Source organism: Hemitrygon akajei, chromosome 23 (genome assembly GCF_048418815.1).
Source record: "Hemitrygon akajei chromosome 23, sHemAka1.3, whole genome shotgun sequence".
Classification (NCBI taxonomy): domain Eukaryota; kingdom Metazoa; phylum Chordata; class Chondrichthyes; order Myliobatiformes; family Dasyatidae; genus Hemitrygon; species Hemitrygon akajei.
In genome coordinates this window covers 55810617-55827890 of record NC_133146.1, presented here as the reverse complement: position 1 = coordinate 55827890, position 17274 = coordinate 55810617, and the positions used below count along the sequence as shown (strand labels likewise).

General features: G+C 40.3%; 1 protein-coding gene across 2 annotated transcripts in view; it reads left to right on the top strand.

The window, feature by feature from the left end:
• The window catches only part of sec23ip (SEC23 interacting protein), a 135382-nt gene extending 125559 nt beyond the window's left edge, over positions 1-9823 (top strand). For both annotated transcript variants that reach the window (XM_073027705.1, XM_073027704.1), the window contains exon 19: positions 7190-9823. The gene's annotated coding sequence lies outside the window, so the exon portion shown is untranslated. The remainder of the gene's footprint in view (positions 1-7189) is intronic.
• Positions 9824-17274: the final 7451 nt, after the last annotated feature.

The window sequence follows — 17274 nt, the reverse complement described above, 5'->3', positions numbered from 1 at the left end:
CAGAACAAATAAATAAGGTGCTTAAGAAGAAATGTAGCTGAGCAAAGAATATAAAAATAGAATGATCAGGCTGGAACTGTATAGGACAAAAAGATCATCTATGTGTGAAGCAACACACACACACACACACACACACACACACACACACACACACACACACACACACACACACACACACACACACACACACACACACACACACACACACACACACACACACACACACACACACACACACACACAAAATGTTGGCAACACCTGTGCAAGTCTTGGGTACATATACTTAGTTAGGGTGCCTAACACTTTTGCACAGTACTGTAGTAATTTTATGTATTGCGCTGTACTGCTGCAGGCAAAAAAAACCTAATTTCATGACATGACAGTGATGATAAACCTGATTCTGATATGAGTTTCTATTGTGGACTGAGAGTGGGAAGGGGAATCATGGATGAGAAAAGGGGAAGGGAGCAGGAAGCACCAGAGAAGCATTCTGCAATGATCAATAAAACAATTGTTTGGAACCTTGCTGTCTCAGGGCTAGGTGTGACTGCACCTGCACCCCTTCCCCCGCCCCCACCCCTCCTTCTCTGCCTCCTGTCCCACGCTTCTCCCATGACACACTACCCTCACCATTCCCAATATCCTTTGCTTTTGCCAGATTTACAAAGTCACTCTGCCCTCCACATAAAGAAATGCAATACTGTGCAAAAGTCTTGGGAACCTGCCTTGCACTTCTGTGCAGTACTGTATGTATGGAGTTCTGATCGAATCCTAAATGAATACTTCTCAGCAATATTCATCAGGGAGAAGGATATTGGTGCTGGAGAGTTAAAGGAGGAAGAAGAAAGCATTAAAATATAAATTCCTAGAGCCAGCATGGATCTTCCAGTATTGCTTGGGGAAGCAACAGAGGATGTTGGTGGGGCTCTGCCATAGCTGTTTGCAACTTCCTTACCCACAGGCATGGTGTCAGAAGACAAGAGTATAGCTAATCTTGCCCCCTTCTTCAAAATGGACAGTAGGGAAGACCAAGGAAACTACAGGTAGATGAGCCTTGCATCAGTGTTGGGGAGGATTCTGGCAGACTGGATTTGTGCTCACTTGCAAAGACAAGAATTGATAGGGAGGAGTCAACATGGTTTTATGCAGGAGTGATCATGTCTCTCAAAGAGGAGGCAAACTAAAAATTAATGATTTATGTGCAATTAAGGCTTTTGATGGGGTTCCATCCATGTACTAGACTGCTCCAGAAGTTTAAGGCACAAGGGGTGCTAGGTATGTTGGCAAACTGGAATAAATTCGTAGGAGGACAGGATAGTGTTGGATAGAACTCATTGCTTGTGTGTGTGTAGAGTAAGTACGACATTTCTGAAGCATTTTAAGCCTTGTCAAAGGGATCAATATAAATACTGTAGTACTTGATGGTTGGTTGGGACATGATGGGCCGGAGGATCTGTTTCTGTGCTGTATGACCCTGACACAAATAGTTCCACAAGTAACAAATGATGAAAACATTCAAAGATCCAAAGTACGTCCATCCTATACAACCCTGAGATTAGTCTTCCCACAGGCAGCCATAAAAGAGAAACACGATGGAACCCATTCAATAAAAACATTTAACACGCAACATACAGAACAACAACAAATTGTGCAAACAGCAAAAATCAAGCGACACGTGGAATGTTAAACAGAATTTCCCAGAGTCTTTCAAATGGTCCAGCAGTGTTTAGTTGCATTCAGTTCAGTTTAGCGCTGTGTCATTCTAGTGGTATACATTAAACATTTGACCAGGAAAACACAAGAAATACCCGGCTTCTTGGTTTAAAAGTTATCACATTCCTCAAATTCAATTCAAAATGGCAAATTGGATCCTGGTTTAACATATTGTGTGAAAGAAACCTTCTCTAAGAATCAGTTAAAATGTCACCCTAAAATGTGCTCAGGTTTCTGTTCATGGATCTCAAAACCATAATTCTCTGATTCCAAGTGAATCTACTGCTGCTGAGCCAAAGCTAAAACCCTCACAACTTATTGACTTTCTCTGGTATAGAGAAAGTTCCATTTGTTCATTTTAATTAATGATCTACCTCCCCTGACTGACTGTTGCTGTCAGAATAAATGAAACACCATTCAATCAAAATATGTCAATGTCAGTGCTTTAGAATCCTAATCAATTGTGTCTGGTGTTTGGAATACTGAGTGATTTGTATAGATTTAGTAATGATGAAACACTTGGGCACAGGCCCTTAAAATGTCAATGGCAAATTTCCTCAATGTAGATATAACATGATGAGGTTGCAGTCGACAACAATGAGGTCCTCCATTGGTCAGGGTCGATCGTGGATGTTGTGCTTCAGCTGTCTGTGTGATACACAAGCTAAGGCAGTACAATATGGAGAGCAGCCTGTTGCCCATGCAGCAGATTCTCCCTCTCCATGTAGCTGATGAATCCAAAGGAACAACAGAGACTCACACAGATTGGCACCAGTGGTTTCATGGGAGTTGCCAGCCAGCATTGAACTCAACATATGACTGCCTTATGGACTCCAGCTCCAGATTTACTTCTAAAGCCTTCCCCATGAGTGGGTGTAGCCGCAAGACAGCAGAGGTTTGAGATCAGTTTTCCTTCTCGTAGATGAGTTGCCAATGAGCCCCATCTGCCAGAATAGGCTACAATAATACTTTATTCACAGTAGTTACACTTGAAATTGTATTGAATTGACCATAAAACAATCTGGAACATTGAGTCATGAATCACACTATAAAAACATAATCTCTTAAAATATGCCTAATATCATACTTAAGCAAATTCAACTTTGTTTTTTGCTATTTGTGAAACTTGTGAAAATGGACAGGAATGTTGTTACTATTATTAAGAGTACGGACATGGGTATGAAATAAATAGTTTTGGAATACTTGAATTATTTACAATTAATCATCAGAATGCAACATACAGAGGATTACGTTAATCCAGCAAGTTGGATTTACGTCATTGTGTAGATGTAATATGAGGCCTTTGTGGAAATGATGAGTGATGAAACCTGCAAGTAAGGAAGGCCCAGGGTCTGATTCCACTTTTAATCATACAAACTCGGCTGTGATTATGACAGTGAAGGACTTTGAATGTTTTAATGGAATTTTAATGAAGAATCCTTGCTTAGGCAACAGCTGGAGTACATTCATCGAAATTGTAAATAGGGGTTTCATGCATGTTGTGAACAGTGCTAAATCATCTCATGGCTAGTGAATCAAAAGTAAACTCTGCATCTGTAACTGTCCAGGCTTGACAATTAAACAGCAAATGGGATTGTTCTTGGAGTCTCTTCCTCCCATTGGCTGTTTATGAGGCCACATATGCCAGTGCTGAAAAAAGGGCCCAAGCATATGCAAACTTGTTCAACAAGAAGTGTTGAAGATGAACTTTCTCAGATCCTCACCTTCAAGAAAGCTGATCTCTAGCCAGTTTGATTCAGTCTGCATGCTGGTAAGAAACAGCTGAGAGCATACAAGGAAGTCTTTGAGACCAAACAACAAACAGTTGTGTGCCTAGCTAAGCTGCTTCAGTAGATCTACAACATCAGTCCTAGACAATGTGGAAAAAGCAAGGCACTCAATCAAATTAATCTCAATCATTGGAAAAGTCATGGAATCTATCTTCGACTGTGCCAAGAAATGGTAATCATTAATCACACCTGGAAGCCTTGTTTGGATTTTTTTCAAAGATTGTTTGGCTTCAGATTTCCCAGCCTTGGTCCAAGTAAAAACCAAAAGGTTGAATTCCAGAGGAAAGGTGAGAGTAAGATAATGATTGCCCTTGAAACCAATGCGCCATTGTTTGTGTGTGATACCAAGTTGCACTGGTAAAACTAAGATCAACAATAATCTTAAGGGTAATAGCTCCAGTGATTGGAGTCCTGATTCACAGAGGAAGGTCAGAGATCAGGCACCCCAGCCCTAGTACCTCATTACAAGAATGTGGTGAAATGTATGTATTCTGATAATCAATTTTACTTTGACTTTCCTCAGGACTGTGTCCTAGGTCTCACCACCTTCAGCCGATTTAGCTCACATTCTTTCATAAGCTTAGCAGTGGAGATGTTGGATGATGATTGCAGATTATTCAGTTGCATTTGCAACTCCTTAACAATGGAAGAAGCCCACGGTTGTATGCAGCAAGACTTGATAATGTCCAGAGATAGGCTCTCTCTGCAACTTACAAGCCACAATTCGGTAGTGTGACAGAATACTCTCTACTTTCCTAAATGATTACCACAACTACTCAAGTCGTTTTATATCATTCAGATAAGGCAACTAGCTTGACTGGCACTCTTTGAGCAGGCATTTCCTCCGTGATGGTGCCATGTAGCTGCCGTAAGTACCATCAACAAAGTGCACTATGTGCCATCAACAAGATGGCTATTTACCAAGAATAGTTGAAATGCAATCCCCAAACATGATTTCTCCCATTAAGAAGGAGAAGGAAGTGCCATTGTCACCACCTGTGAGTCCCCTCTGTCCCTCTGTCTTGGGAAAAATATCTCTGGCCCTGCATCCCTGGTTCTAAATCCTATAACTCCCTACCCAACAATACTAGGAATACAATCACCAGAAGGACTGTAGTGGTACAGTCCTTTAGGACAACTATTGAAGATGGCTGATAAATTTGCCAGCATTGCCTAGATCCTTTCCATAATCTCAGTTTAAGTGAATAAAGGAATCTAGTGTATTTGTGATATTTAAAGTGAATAGTTGTGAGGTTTTTGAGATGAAACATTGCAGAGACTTCTGCTATCCTGTAGGTGCTCACTGATTATGCTTAGATTGGCACTATTCCATTATATATTAGTACAAGACTCCATTTTCCAATAACCATCACAGATGCAGTCTTTCTGCCGAAAGCAATCTGACTAAACTAATTTCCATATTTCACATTATATGTTAATGATCTAGAAGACAGAATTGATGGATTTGTGGCCAAGTTTTGTGCACTGATTGAACAGCCAAGTTCGTGTGATCTTTCATTGATCTTATTATGGTTATAATTATATTTTATATTTATTGTGTATGGCAGCAAGAAAATGAATCTCAGGGTTTATATGATGACATATGTACTTTGATAATAAATTTACTTTGAACTTTGAAGTTTGCAGATGATACAAGGATAGGTCGAGGGGCAAAAACAGGGAGTCTGCAGAAAAACTTGGACAGATTGGGAGAATGGGCCAAGAGGGAAGATGGAATATAGTGTAGGGAAGTGTATGATCATGCATTTTGGTGGAAGGGATAGAAGCGTAAGGTATTTTCTAAACGGGGAGCAAATTCAGAAATCGTAGATACAATAGAACTTGGGAATTCTCGTGTAGGATTCCCTGAAGTTTAACTTACAGGCTGAGTTGATGGGAAGCAAGGCAAATATAAAAGCAAAGATGTGATGCTGAAGCATTATAAGGCATTGGTCAGACTACTCTTGGAGTATTGTGAGCAGTTTTGGGCCTCGTGTAAGAAATTATGTGCTGGCATTGGAAAAGACCAGAGGACATTTACAGGACTAATCCTTGGTATGGGGGTTATTGGATGAGGAGCATTTGATAGCTTTGTGCCTATTCTTGCTGTAGTTTAATAGAATGTGGAGAAACATGCTGAATATTGAAAGGCCTGGATAGAGTGACATGGAGATGTTTCCAATAATGGGAGAGCAGCTTCAGAATAGGGCGTCCCTTTAGAACAGATGAGGAATTTCTTCAGCAAGAAGGTGGTGAACCTATGGAATTCACTGCCACAAAGAATTGAGAAGGCCAAGGCATGAGTTATATTAAAAGCCGAAGTTGATAAGTTCTTGATTGGTAAGGGTGTCAGAGGTTATGAGGAGAAGACAAAATGGAGACGAGAGGGAAAATAAATCGGCCAAAATTGAATGGCAGAGAAGTCTAGATGGGCTGGTAGCCTATTTCTACTCCTGTCTTATAGTGTTATTACAGTTCTTTCCATTTTCTTTTCAAACGTATTGGATGGTCTCAATGTTAATGTGTAATGGTTCACAATTTTGTAGAGGTTGGAGAGCTGGTAAGCAGTTTTACCAAAACTTTCTTGGTTTAAAATCCAACTATGATATGTGTGAGATGTCGCAAAACACATTGTTAGGTCAATATAGATTTAAAGCTTCCTGCACAATTAACCAATCATAAAAATTTCCTTTGCTTTCTTTGTGTTTGGCTTGACATTGCAAATTTCTAGTGCTCGACTCACTACATGTTCTTATTTTTGATTTAAAGCTGCAGAACAACATTATGGTGCCTGCAATTTGGCTATGATGTGGTAATGAGATTTTAACTTGGGCAGCTCCAGTTCAATCTGCTGTTTGATCACTGGCCTCATTCTCTCAAACCATTGAGCTGCGGCTCTGAAGCTTGTGCGTTTAAGTGAACCCATTAACTCTGTTTTATATTTCATTAGCCATTTAGAATTTCTACCTTGAATATTGTTATTACCCTTAAACTCCTCCTTGCTCCCATTTGTTCAGACTTCATCTAAAAGCACAATAGCAGCTGCAGTCAAACACGGCAATGTTTGTGTCTACCTGTGACATTCATGCTTGTGAATAATATGGGCACAGGTTTGTTTAATGATGAGGAATTGCAGTGTGGCTGTTTTTAAAAAAACATTCATCAATTTAAGGACTTAATTGGTGCTTTCATGGTGTATTAACATTACCGTTGCCAGATGTCCTAGGAAGCATCACAGTAGCTTGGAAATCATCCTCCACTGTGTAGTTGCACAGGATTATGAAATGCAGCTTTGATTGCGTTAAATATTGCTGCAAATATCTATGCAATTTGAAAGAATTAACTTAAACCTCATTTAGATATGATTAAAACTATTAAAGCAAGCATTCTTGGACAATATTTTGGAGCTGATACTGATTTTAATGTAAATGTCGTTGTCCCAAGTATAACTGAGTTTTCTTTGTTTTTTTTTAAAGATTCACATTTGTTGCAAAAAATTATAATCAATAATTGCTTAATACTATAATGATCATTATGATTGAACTACAGGATAACATTGTTAAAATTTTAAAAAGAATGATTTTACTCTTGTCAGTTTAAAGTTTTTGCTCTACTGTGCAAAGTAATATATTATTTGGAGCAGCATTTTAAAAATGAGTTTAAATATTTTTAACTTTCTTTGGCAGGTCGTCAGAGGCACCATCAGTTCTGCTGAACGCAATGTGATTTTAGATCCCAGATTGAAATTGGTAGTCGTATCTTTTATTTGTGCAGTCTGCATTTATACTACAATACAAAACAAATGGCTCAAAACAGAAATTTTCCTTTGAAGATATAATTTTATTTGATTCTCACCAGTGCAGATGTGTATTGTATTAAGTTAATGAGGGAGTGCGACTATCTTTGGGGAAAGCTTCCATTCTGGGCCGTTAGCTTCTTGAAATAACTTGAATGTTGTTTTCAGAATATTGAATTGGATGAATATTGTTTTCAGAATACTTCTCTCCTTGGTGGAGGTAATGAAATGAATATTAGTCTTCCCTGTATTCCCTATTGACTCATTCCATCCACTGTAGAATTTCACTTAGTTAGTCTGCAGTGCCTTGCTTCTGACAAGCGAATGATTAGGATTTACAAGGTGTGTCTTGAAAAAAGGCTACCACTTGCTCCTGCCAAATCTAGTACATTTTTTGAAACTATTTCTTGTGTTAGCTTATGGAATACTTCAGTTTCTATTAAATGATTCCAAGCTTAAGTTCATGGAAATAGTCAAAATGTTCAAATTGATTATACCATACTTTGCCTGTAGTTTACTTCTCTGCAAGAATGGTATCTTGCATAATGAAATTTCTCTCTTGGCAACCTACAATGTATGTTCCGTAGTCAGCACTCTCACTGAACACTCTCCTGATTTGGACCCTCTTTTCTATTGCACCCCAATATGGTGACCAAGAGGCTTTATTTGGAGAGTAGTGTATCACTGCAAAATCATAGCACTGTGTCAGCCCAACGTGTGTGACCTCATTCTCACCATAGGACTTCTCAGGCAGCAGTGACCATCAGCTGATTTCAATAGACAATAGACAGTAGGTGCAGGAGTCGGCCCTTCGACCCTTCTAGCCAGCACAGCCATTCACTGTGATCATGGCTGATCATACACAATCAGTACCCCGTTCCTGCCCTCTCCCCATATCCCTTGACCCCGCTATCTATAAGAGCTTTATCTAACTCTCTTGAATGCATCCAGAGACTTGGCCTCCACTGCCTTTTGGGGCAGAGCATTCCACATATCCACCACTCTCTGGGTGAAAAAGTTTTTCCGCATCTCTGTTCTAAATGGCCTACCCCTTATTCTTAAACTGTGGCCTCTAGTTCTGGACTCTTCCATCAGTGGGAACATGCTTCCTGCCTCCAGTGTGTCCAATCCCTTAATAATCTTACATGTTTCAATCAGATCCCCTCTCATCCTTCTAAATTCCAGTGTATACAAGCCCAGTCGCTCCAATCTTTCAACATATGACAGTCCCGCCATTCCGGGAATTAACCTTGTGAACCTACGCTGCACTCCCTCAATAGCAAGAATGTCTTTCCTCAAATTTGGAGACCAAAACTACACACAATACTCCAGGTGGGGTCTCACCAGGGCCCTGTACAGCTGCAGAAGGACCTCTTTACTCCTATACTCAATTCCTCTTGTTATAAAAGCCAGCATGCCATTAGCTTTCTTCACTGCATGCTTGCTTTCATTGACTGATGTACAAGAACACCTAGATCTCATTGTACTTCCCCTTTTCCTAACTTGACTCCATTTAGATAGTAATCTGCCTTCCTGTTCTTGCCACCAAAGTGGATAACCTCACATTTGCCCACATTAAACTGCATCTGCCATACATTTGCCCACTCACCCAACCTGTCCAGATCACCCTGCATTCTCATAACATCCTCCTGACATTTCACACTGCCACCCAGCTTTGTATCATCAGCAAAATTGCTAATGTTACTTTTAATCCCTTCATCTAAATCATTAATGTATATTGCAAACAGCTGCGGTCCCAGCACCGAACCTTGCAGTACCCCACTGGTCACAGCCTGCCATTCTGAAAGGGACCCGTTAATCACTACTCTTTGTTTCCTGTCAGCCAGCCAATTTTCAATCCATGTCAGTACTCTGTCCCCAATACCATGTGCCCTAATTTTGCCCACTAATCTCCTATGTGGGACTTTATCAAAAGCTTTCTGGAAGTCCAGGTACACTACATCCACTGGCTCTCCCTTGTCCATTTTCATAGTTACATCCTCAAAAAACTCCAGAAGATTAGTCAAGCATGATTTTCCCTTCATAAATCCATGCTGACTTAGACTGATCCTTCTACTGCTATCCAAATGTGTCGTAATTTCCTCTTTAATAATTGACTCCAGCATCTTTCCCACCACTGACGTCAGGCTAACCTGTCTATTATTCCCTGTTTTCTCTCTCCCTCCTTTCTTGAAAAGTGGGACAACATTAGCCACCCTCCAATCAGCAGGAACTGTTCCTGAATCTATAGAACATTGGAAAATGATTACCAATGCGTCCACGATTTCTAGAGCCACCTCTTTAAGTACCCTGGGATGCAGACCATCAGGTCCCGGGGACTTATAAGTCTTCAGACTCAACAGTCTATCCAACACTGTTTCTTGCCTAATATAAATTTCCTTCAGTTCATCCTTTACCCTAGTTCCTTTGGCCACTATTACACCTGGGAGATTGTTTGTGTCTTTCCTAGTGAAGACAGATTTCAGCTTCCATCAGATCCAAATAAATAATAAATCAATCAAAATGCAACCGATGATGTCTTTTATTTCAAATTCATTTATTAGAAAGAGGTTCCCAACCTTTTTTTTATGCCATGGGCCAATACCATTAAGCATGGGGTCCATGGACCCTAGGTTGGGAACCGTTCATTAGACCATTAAAAAAAATCTGTTTTTTACTGGTGGGAAAAATGCGTCCAGTGACATTAAATAAAGAGTGTGTATTCTGATCAATGTTATGAAGATCATTGATGGAATTTTATTATTTCTTGCATTTGAGAAGAGTGAATGCTATGCTTTATTATATGATTAAGCTTTTTTTTATAGTATTGGGAATATAGACAATCAAACAGGAAATAAAATAAACGCCAGAACCATTGAACAACTTTTCAATCACCCACTTCTTCCTGCAAGGTGACTATCTCTAGTTTGCTGTCTGCTCAGGCTGTATTGTCACATGCTGCTGGAGTAACAAAACCTTGTGGCACTGTATTCAGATCGATCATTATTTTTGCATTTCTCTGGTGAAAACCTTTGCTCTGGACAACCACTCATAGTGATGTTGATGTCTTCTTTTAGACTATGGGTTCCCAAACTGGGTTAATAGTAGGGGTCTATGGCATAAAAAAGGTTGGGACTCCCCCATGTTAGGCATTTGGCCCACTGAGTCTGCTCAGCCATTCGATCATGGCTTTTCAGGAAGTATCAGTACAGGGGGGAAAAGGCATCCAGTGACTTTTTGTCAGAAGCTGCCTGATTTGCTGAGTTTTTGCAGCAGTTTCTAAATTGATTTGACTTCATATTTGTCCACTTCACATTTGATCCTGAGAATCAAAGTGTAGATCTGCATGAGTAAGGAAACACCATCCCATTATTTTTGATAACATGAGTGTACTTAACTGCACATTTCCTTTCCTCTCCTTTCTTGGTTTAAGCCCCAAGACAAGCATCTGGACATTTAGTATTTTGGGTTTTCTGAATGTACATTCATTTGCAACTCATACATTCATTCAACTCGTAATTTCAAAGGTAATGGTTAAAAATGATTGTAAATTTTTAAATTTTTTTAATAGGAAAACCTAAACCCATGAAAGCTTTACATTCTTTGATATTGCACCCTGGTGTATTTCTTGTAAACTATGCTACTTTTCCATTTCTGGGTAGCCTTTGTTATAATATGGCACTTGTATATGTATTAAATAACTCAAAATCTTAGCATAAAGACGGTCTCTCTTAAACGATACCTATTTGGATAATAAGATTTCAGTTTTAAATTAATTGGGTATAAATCCTATCAGAGATTTTGTGGTCTCAGATTACTAAATGTGTGCCATCTGCTGTCATCTTTAAACTAAATATTTTGTTAGTAATTATTAAACTGGTTATAATTGCACTAACCTAGGGAAAAAATAAATAGCAGCTTTCATCATATTTTAGCAATTGAATATTTTTTGACTGATGTCATAATAATAGCTCAGCCTTCTGTTTAATGTTTGGCCCTCTGTGATATTATTGAATTCTTTTGCATGTTTAGAACTTGTCATTACTCTTACTAGCTCTGGTGCTGAGTTCAGCCGTTTAACTATATTTCTACAGAAAAAAAATCCACTTTGGTAGCACTGCCATCAGTTATTTGCCATGACTTTTTTTTTAAAAGAAAACATTGGAAACTTTATCTCACATGTTTCTCTCCATTTTTTCATTATGGTACCGTGTTGCTGTATTCTCAGCCAGCATGTTAATATCGCTGCAGATGAGCTGCTCTTTTTATTGTTAATGTAACTATTATGATGTAATATTCCAGTGCATCTGCTTTGCCTTTGGGCTTGTAGTCTTCAATTTAGTGTTCCACTAAAGAATCATAAGTTTAGATTTAAAAAATCCCTTCTATACATATTGTTCCCAAAATATACAATACTTGGATGTAATCATGAGTCAACTATAATTAACTCAACTTAAACAGGTTATATAAATTCTAGTTTTTATACATTTCATTTTTTTTAAATTCCTCACATTTATCTTTCTCAGTTAGTTGCTGATAAGGCAACATTATCAATATTCTTTAAAAATTTAAGAATTTTATGATCAGTTATTGCAACAAATTTTTAAAAGTTTGTCTTGATGAAAGTGACTTGATTACCTAATGATTTTTCTTGGAAGTATTCTATGTTACACCAAATGACTAACAAAGTAGAAATTAATTTACATGCCATGAATATTGCAGATAAGGGGGATTTCATAAACATCACCAATTTTGCAGTCCAAAAACTCAGTTTTGAGGAGAAGCTTGGCTCTGTATTGAAACTTGAACAAGTTCGGTGGGTGGGTGTGTGGCCACCTCCTCTGTTGCTGTATGTTGGATGTGAATGAGACTGGAATTTTCTGCTTGGTAGGGTAGAATTTCACAAGTTTAACAGTCGACTGTGAAGAGGCAATTATAAATAAGTGGGAAGGTACTTTTAAAAAAAGGGAGCATCAGATAGCCTGATGTATTATTCATTGATTGTGACGATTATTTACCTTGGTTTCAGCTCAAGCACTTTTGTATTGAACCAAATGGGGTGGCATGGTAGCGTAGTGATTAGCATAATACTTTACACTACAGGCGACTGGGGTTCAATTCCCACTGCTGCCGGTAGGGAGTTTGTACATGCTCCCCATGACCATGTGGGTTTCCTCCAGTTTCCCCTCACAGTCCAGACATACTGATGGGTGATTAATTGGTCATTGTACACATGATCAGGGCCTATTCCATGCTGTATCTCTAAATAAAATAAAATCTTAAAAACTAATGTAAATAGTTTCCTCACTTCTAACTCTCACTGGGTTCCAGAGTCAATGGTGACGGCTCCCAGACCAGTTTTGTTATCTCTTCACCACTGTGCTGCCACCTTGGGACTTTTCAGAAGGGTAAAGGGTTAGAGTAATGACCATGCTGTCCTGGTATTAACTGGCCTCACAGGCAGCTCTCCTGAGGATCCAGTAAACTTGTTATGATTCTGACCTATCCAGTGTGGTTCCCATTTCAGTCATGCATATGCTGAAATCAATCAAATGTGCATAACTGGAGACCAGGTAAAGATGACAAATTCCTCTCCCTTAATGTTGTGAGTCATGTCAGAGATTTTTTATGACATCTGGTTGTTTCATGATTACCATTACTAATGCTAACCTTTTAAATTCCAAATTTATTTAACTGAATTTAACATTGCTTCAATAAAAACATGGAGTAACTTCTATTAGCAACCTCTGGTGTCATTTATTGCTTTTGTATAGTAAATGTTAGTTCTTCAAATCTTGTACTCAAATTGGTTACTCAATGATTTGCAAAAAATGTCAATCATACTTGAAATACTTTTAAACATGTAAATTGTGTTGCAATTCATTACACTGTTCAGTTAATTGCCAAGCCTCAGATTTACTTTCAACTCTCAAAATGCTGGAAGAACTCAGTAGGTCAGTCAGCATCTATGCAGAGGAATAGGAGGAAGAAGCAGGTAGGGAGGGGAAGGGGAGGAGTATCAGCTAGGAGGTGATAGGCGAAAATATTTTCAAGACTTCAAGAATGAGAAGGATAGATACAAACACTGATAAGTTTTAATAATTATGGTGGTGATACATTTCAGACAAAGTAATGTGCAGACACCTGGTTGGAGATCATGCCAGATTTCTAAGATTTCACTTTAGTTTGGTGTAATTGAATTTGAATTGAATTGAATTTCAGTTTATTGTCATTTAGAAACCACAAATGCAATGCAGTTAAAAAATGAGACAACGTTCCTCCAGAATGATATCACAAAAGCACATGACAAAACAGACTACACCAGAAAATCCACATAACGTTTGGCAATCCCCAAATCCAGAGTCTGGCTTGGCTGCTGCGTATTAACATTGTGCTACCATTTTAGCGCATTCCCCGGAAAGAAGCTCCAAATCCACCAGACAAAACAAGACTACCCAGACACACTAAGTCAGGAGACCAACTCTACCACCCAGCAAACCAAAAACTAAAGCTACAAGACCTACACAAAACCACATAGTTACATATAGTTATAGTTACAACAGTGCAGACAATACCATAATTGATTTTTTTAAAACAGACCATGGGCACAGTAAAAATAGTCAAAAGATGTTAAAAGCCTGTAAGTTTGAAGGAAACCACCACACAGTTTCCACAAGTCCTCAGGGTCCCCATAGACTTGTCAACTGATGAGATTAATTTTCAGTATTTTTCTGTATTAGGCTCCTGTAATATTTTAAAGGGGAATGAAATGTCATTTGGAATTAAATGCCTTCACTATCCACTTTTGACAGAGTATTGAGGAAAGTTTGCATGAATTGCAAATGATTCAAGGATGACTTTGCCTAAAATATAGTTCCTCTTTGACCACTCAGTGCAATGAGGAATGGTTAACGCTTTGTAGTGTTACGCCTGCGCCCCAACTGTGAGGGGCTGAAGGGTAGAAAGTAGCCCCCTCCTATGTGAGAATCGCAAGATCACTATTAATTCAGGTCAGGATACCCAGGAAATGAGAGAGAGACACAGAATCCACAGGGGGTTTGGAATGTCCTGGCCCTCAGCGATTTCAAAGCCACGGGAACCGGCCATTGTCTCTTGGAGACGGAATTGTGTATTGAGCACTGTGCCATTCATCGATTCCCTCAAGGAATGAGCAACGTGGGCTGGTTGGGGGGGGGATGGCATCCTCCCAACCTGATTGACATCTGAGACCCCTTGAGTAAGGATAAAAGAGGGTCTGGGGAACAACCCCTCACACACGCACCAGGAGAAACGCTAAGAATCCCGTGACAGCGTTTAATAGCGACAGCCGGTGGAGGGCCCATGTGTGTCCGTTTCCGTTGCCCCGGGATTGAGGCCCTACCACGGAAGGCGGCTTAGCTAAGGAAGAGATCACCACCGACGCCATTTCAAAGGATCAACATCATAAAACGGAAAACGGGCAAGTTCTAAACCTCCGTCTCTCTCTCCAACCAAAAGCTGCAGCCTGAATGAACTTGAGTGACTTTTATATTTCCATCGGACAATACATTATCCCCTAGACAACGATAGAGCTATTTCTTATTGATTATTATTATACCTGTGCTTTTAGATTTAGTCTTGATGACGTATATTATCTGTATGTTTGCATTGATATTATTTTTGTGTATTTTTATCAATAAATACTGTTAAAAATAGTACCATCAGACTTCAACGGACCTCTCTATCTTTGCTGGTAAGTGACCCGGTTACGGGGTACGTAACAATTGGGGTTCTCGTCTCGGGATTTGACACCAAATTGGGAGGCCAGTGAATCGGGCTTGTAAGTCCAAACTTGGATCTGGTTACACGGGTAACCAGACGGGAAACCAGCAAAGATGGACGTGGGTGAATTTATAGAAAACCCGACTCTGGAGGCGATAGAGGCGGCCACCAAATCGGACTTGATAAATATGGCGAAGGGGCTAAACCAAAGCGGGAGGTGCGAAGGGCCATAACTCAGTATTATATTGAGAAGAATGTGTTTGCAGCTGAGGTATTGGAAAATATCCCTGAAAAGGTACCAGCTAGTGGGACGGCTCAGTTAGAGTTGGAGAAATTAAGGTTGGAACATGAAATTAAGTTAAAGCAGCTGAGAAAGAAAAGGAAAGAGCTGAGAGAGAAAAAGAAAGGGCCGACAAGCAAAGGGAGCATGTGCTCCAGCTAAAGGAGTTAGAGGTGAAACAAGAGCATGAGCTCCAGCTAAAGGAGTTGGAGGTGAAAAGGGAGCAGGACAGAGCTGAGAAGCAAAGAGAGCATGAAATTCAGGTAAAACAGCTGGAAGCAGCTGAGAAAGAGAAACAGAGGCAACATGACTTGGATATGGAGAAGTTAAGGCAAGAGCGAAGAGCTCAAGGGTCAGACCGAGAGGAGCGGTTTAATGTTAGTCAGGAGTTGAGGTTAGTACCTCCGTTCGAGGAGACGGATGTTGATAGTTATTTCTTGCTTTTTGAAAAGGTGGCAGTGAATCAGAAGTGGTCCAAAGAGCAGTGGGTGGCGCTGTTACAAAGTGTGTTAAAGGGGAAGGCACAACGAGCATATGCGGCGTTGTCCATGGAGGAGGAAGAGGCGGAGAATTATGCCAAAGTAAAAGAGGCCAATCTCCGGACTTACGAATTGATACCTGAGGCGTATAGACAAAAGTTCAGAAATTTAAAGAAAGGGTGGAATCAGACGTATACCGAGTTTGCCTATGAGAAGGGTGTGCTCTTGGATCATTGGTGTACAGCAGAAACAGTGGAAGAGGATTTTTGGCGTCTCAGGGAGTTCATTCTGATTGAGGAATTTAAAGGTTGTGTTTCGGAGGATTTCCGGATATATTTGAATGAGAAGCCGAATAAGTCCATCTCCGAATTTGCTAGGTTCGCAGATGAATATGCCCTAACCCACAAGACAAAGTTTTCCTCGAAAAGAAGTTACCAGAGAGACCGTGGTAACGATAGAGAAAGCCTGCCAGCTGAGGCAGAGGTCCCGCCAGGAGCTAGTGGTAAGATTGGGGAGGAGAGGCAAGAGGGCCAGAGATTTCCGGGCTTGACCTGTTTTAATTGTGGAAAGGGGGGACATATTGCATCTAGGTGCTTTACTCTGAGGAAAGAGACAGGAAAAGGGAAAGCAGCAGTCCCTATTGGATGTGCCGTGGTAATCAGTAAATCGACAAGAGAGCCCCGGGTAGACAGGGTACGAGAAGTGTCTGAGACTTGTATGTGAAACGGAACTGTGTCTGTGAGAGAGGGAGACCCACCAGTTCCCGTGCGAATCTGGAGAGACACGGGCGCTGAACTGTCATTGATTAGCAGTAAGGTTCTGGATTTTGGTCGCAAGACGGGAATGGTAGCTGTAAAAGGAATAGGAAAAGGGACGGAAACGGTGCCCTTGCATAGGATCATTATGAATTGTGAGCTAGTCTCTGGACCAGTTGAAATGGGGATGCAATCAGAATTCCCGAGAACTGACGCGGGCGTCCTTCTGGGTAATGATTTAGCCGGTGGTAAGGTTTGGTCAGCAATGAAGCTGACGAGACAGCCGGTGGAGGCTCCGCCCCTAGATTCTAAGATCTATCCCGCATGCGCGATCACTCACAGCATGTCGAGAAAGGCAGCTGAGAACGAGAACAGTTTAAATCCAGCCAGTATTGAGTTGGCTGAGACATTTTTACCGACCCTGTACCACAAGGGTTTAGAGGGTGGTAAAACTAAGAGTAGTAAAGTGAAAGAGAGTAAGGGAGAGGAGGTAGACCTACCCTTAGCGAGGAGAAAAGTTCTAGAGGCACGAAATAAAGATGAGAAACAGATAAAGCTGTTAAAAGGTCCAGGGTTGAACATGGATGATCTGTCTGTTTTGGCAGAACTGTTTGAAGAAGTGGAAAATTCTAAAGGTGTCCCCGATAATGAAATGAGGGCAGTCCTAGATGAAAAGGGTGCCCTTACCTTGAAGATGTCT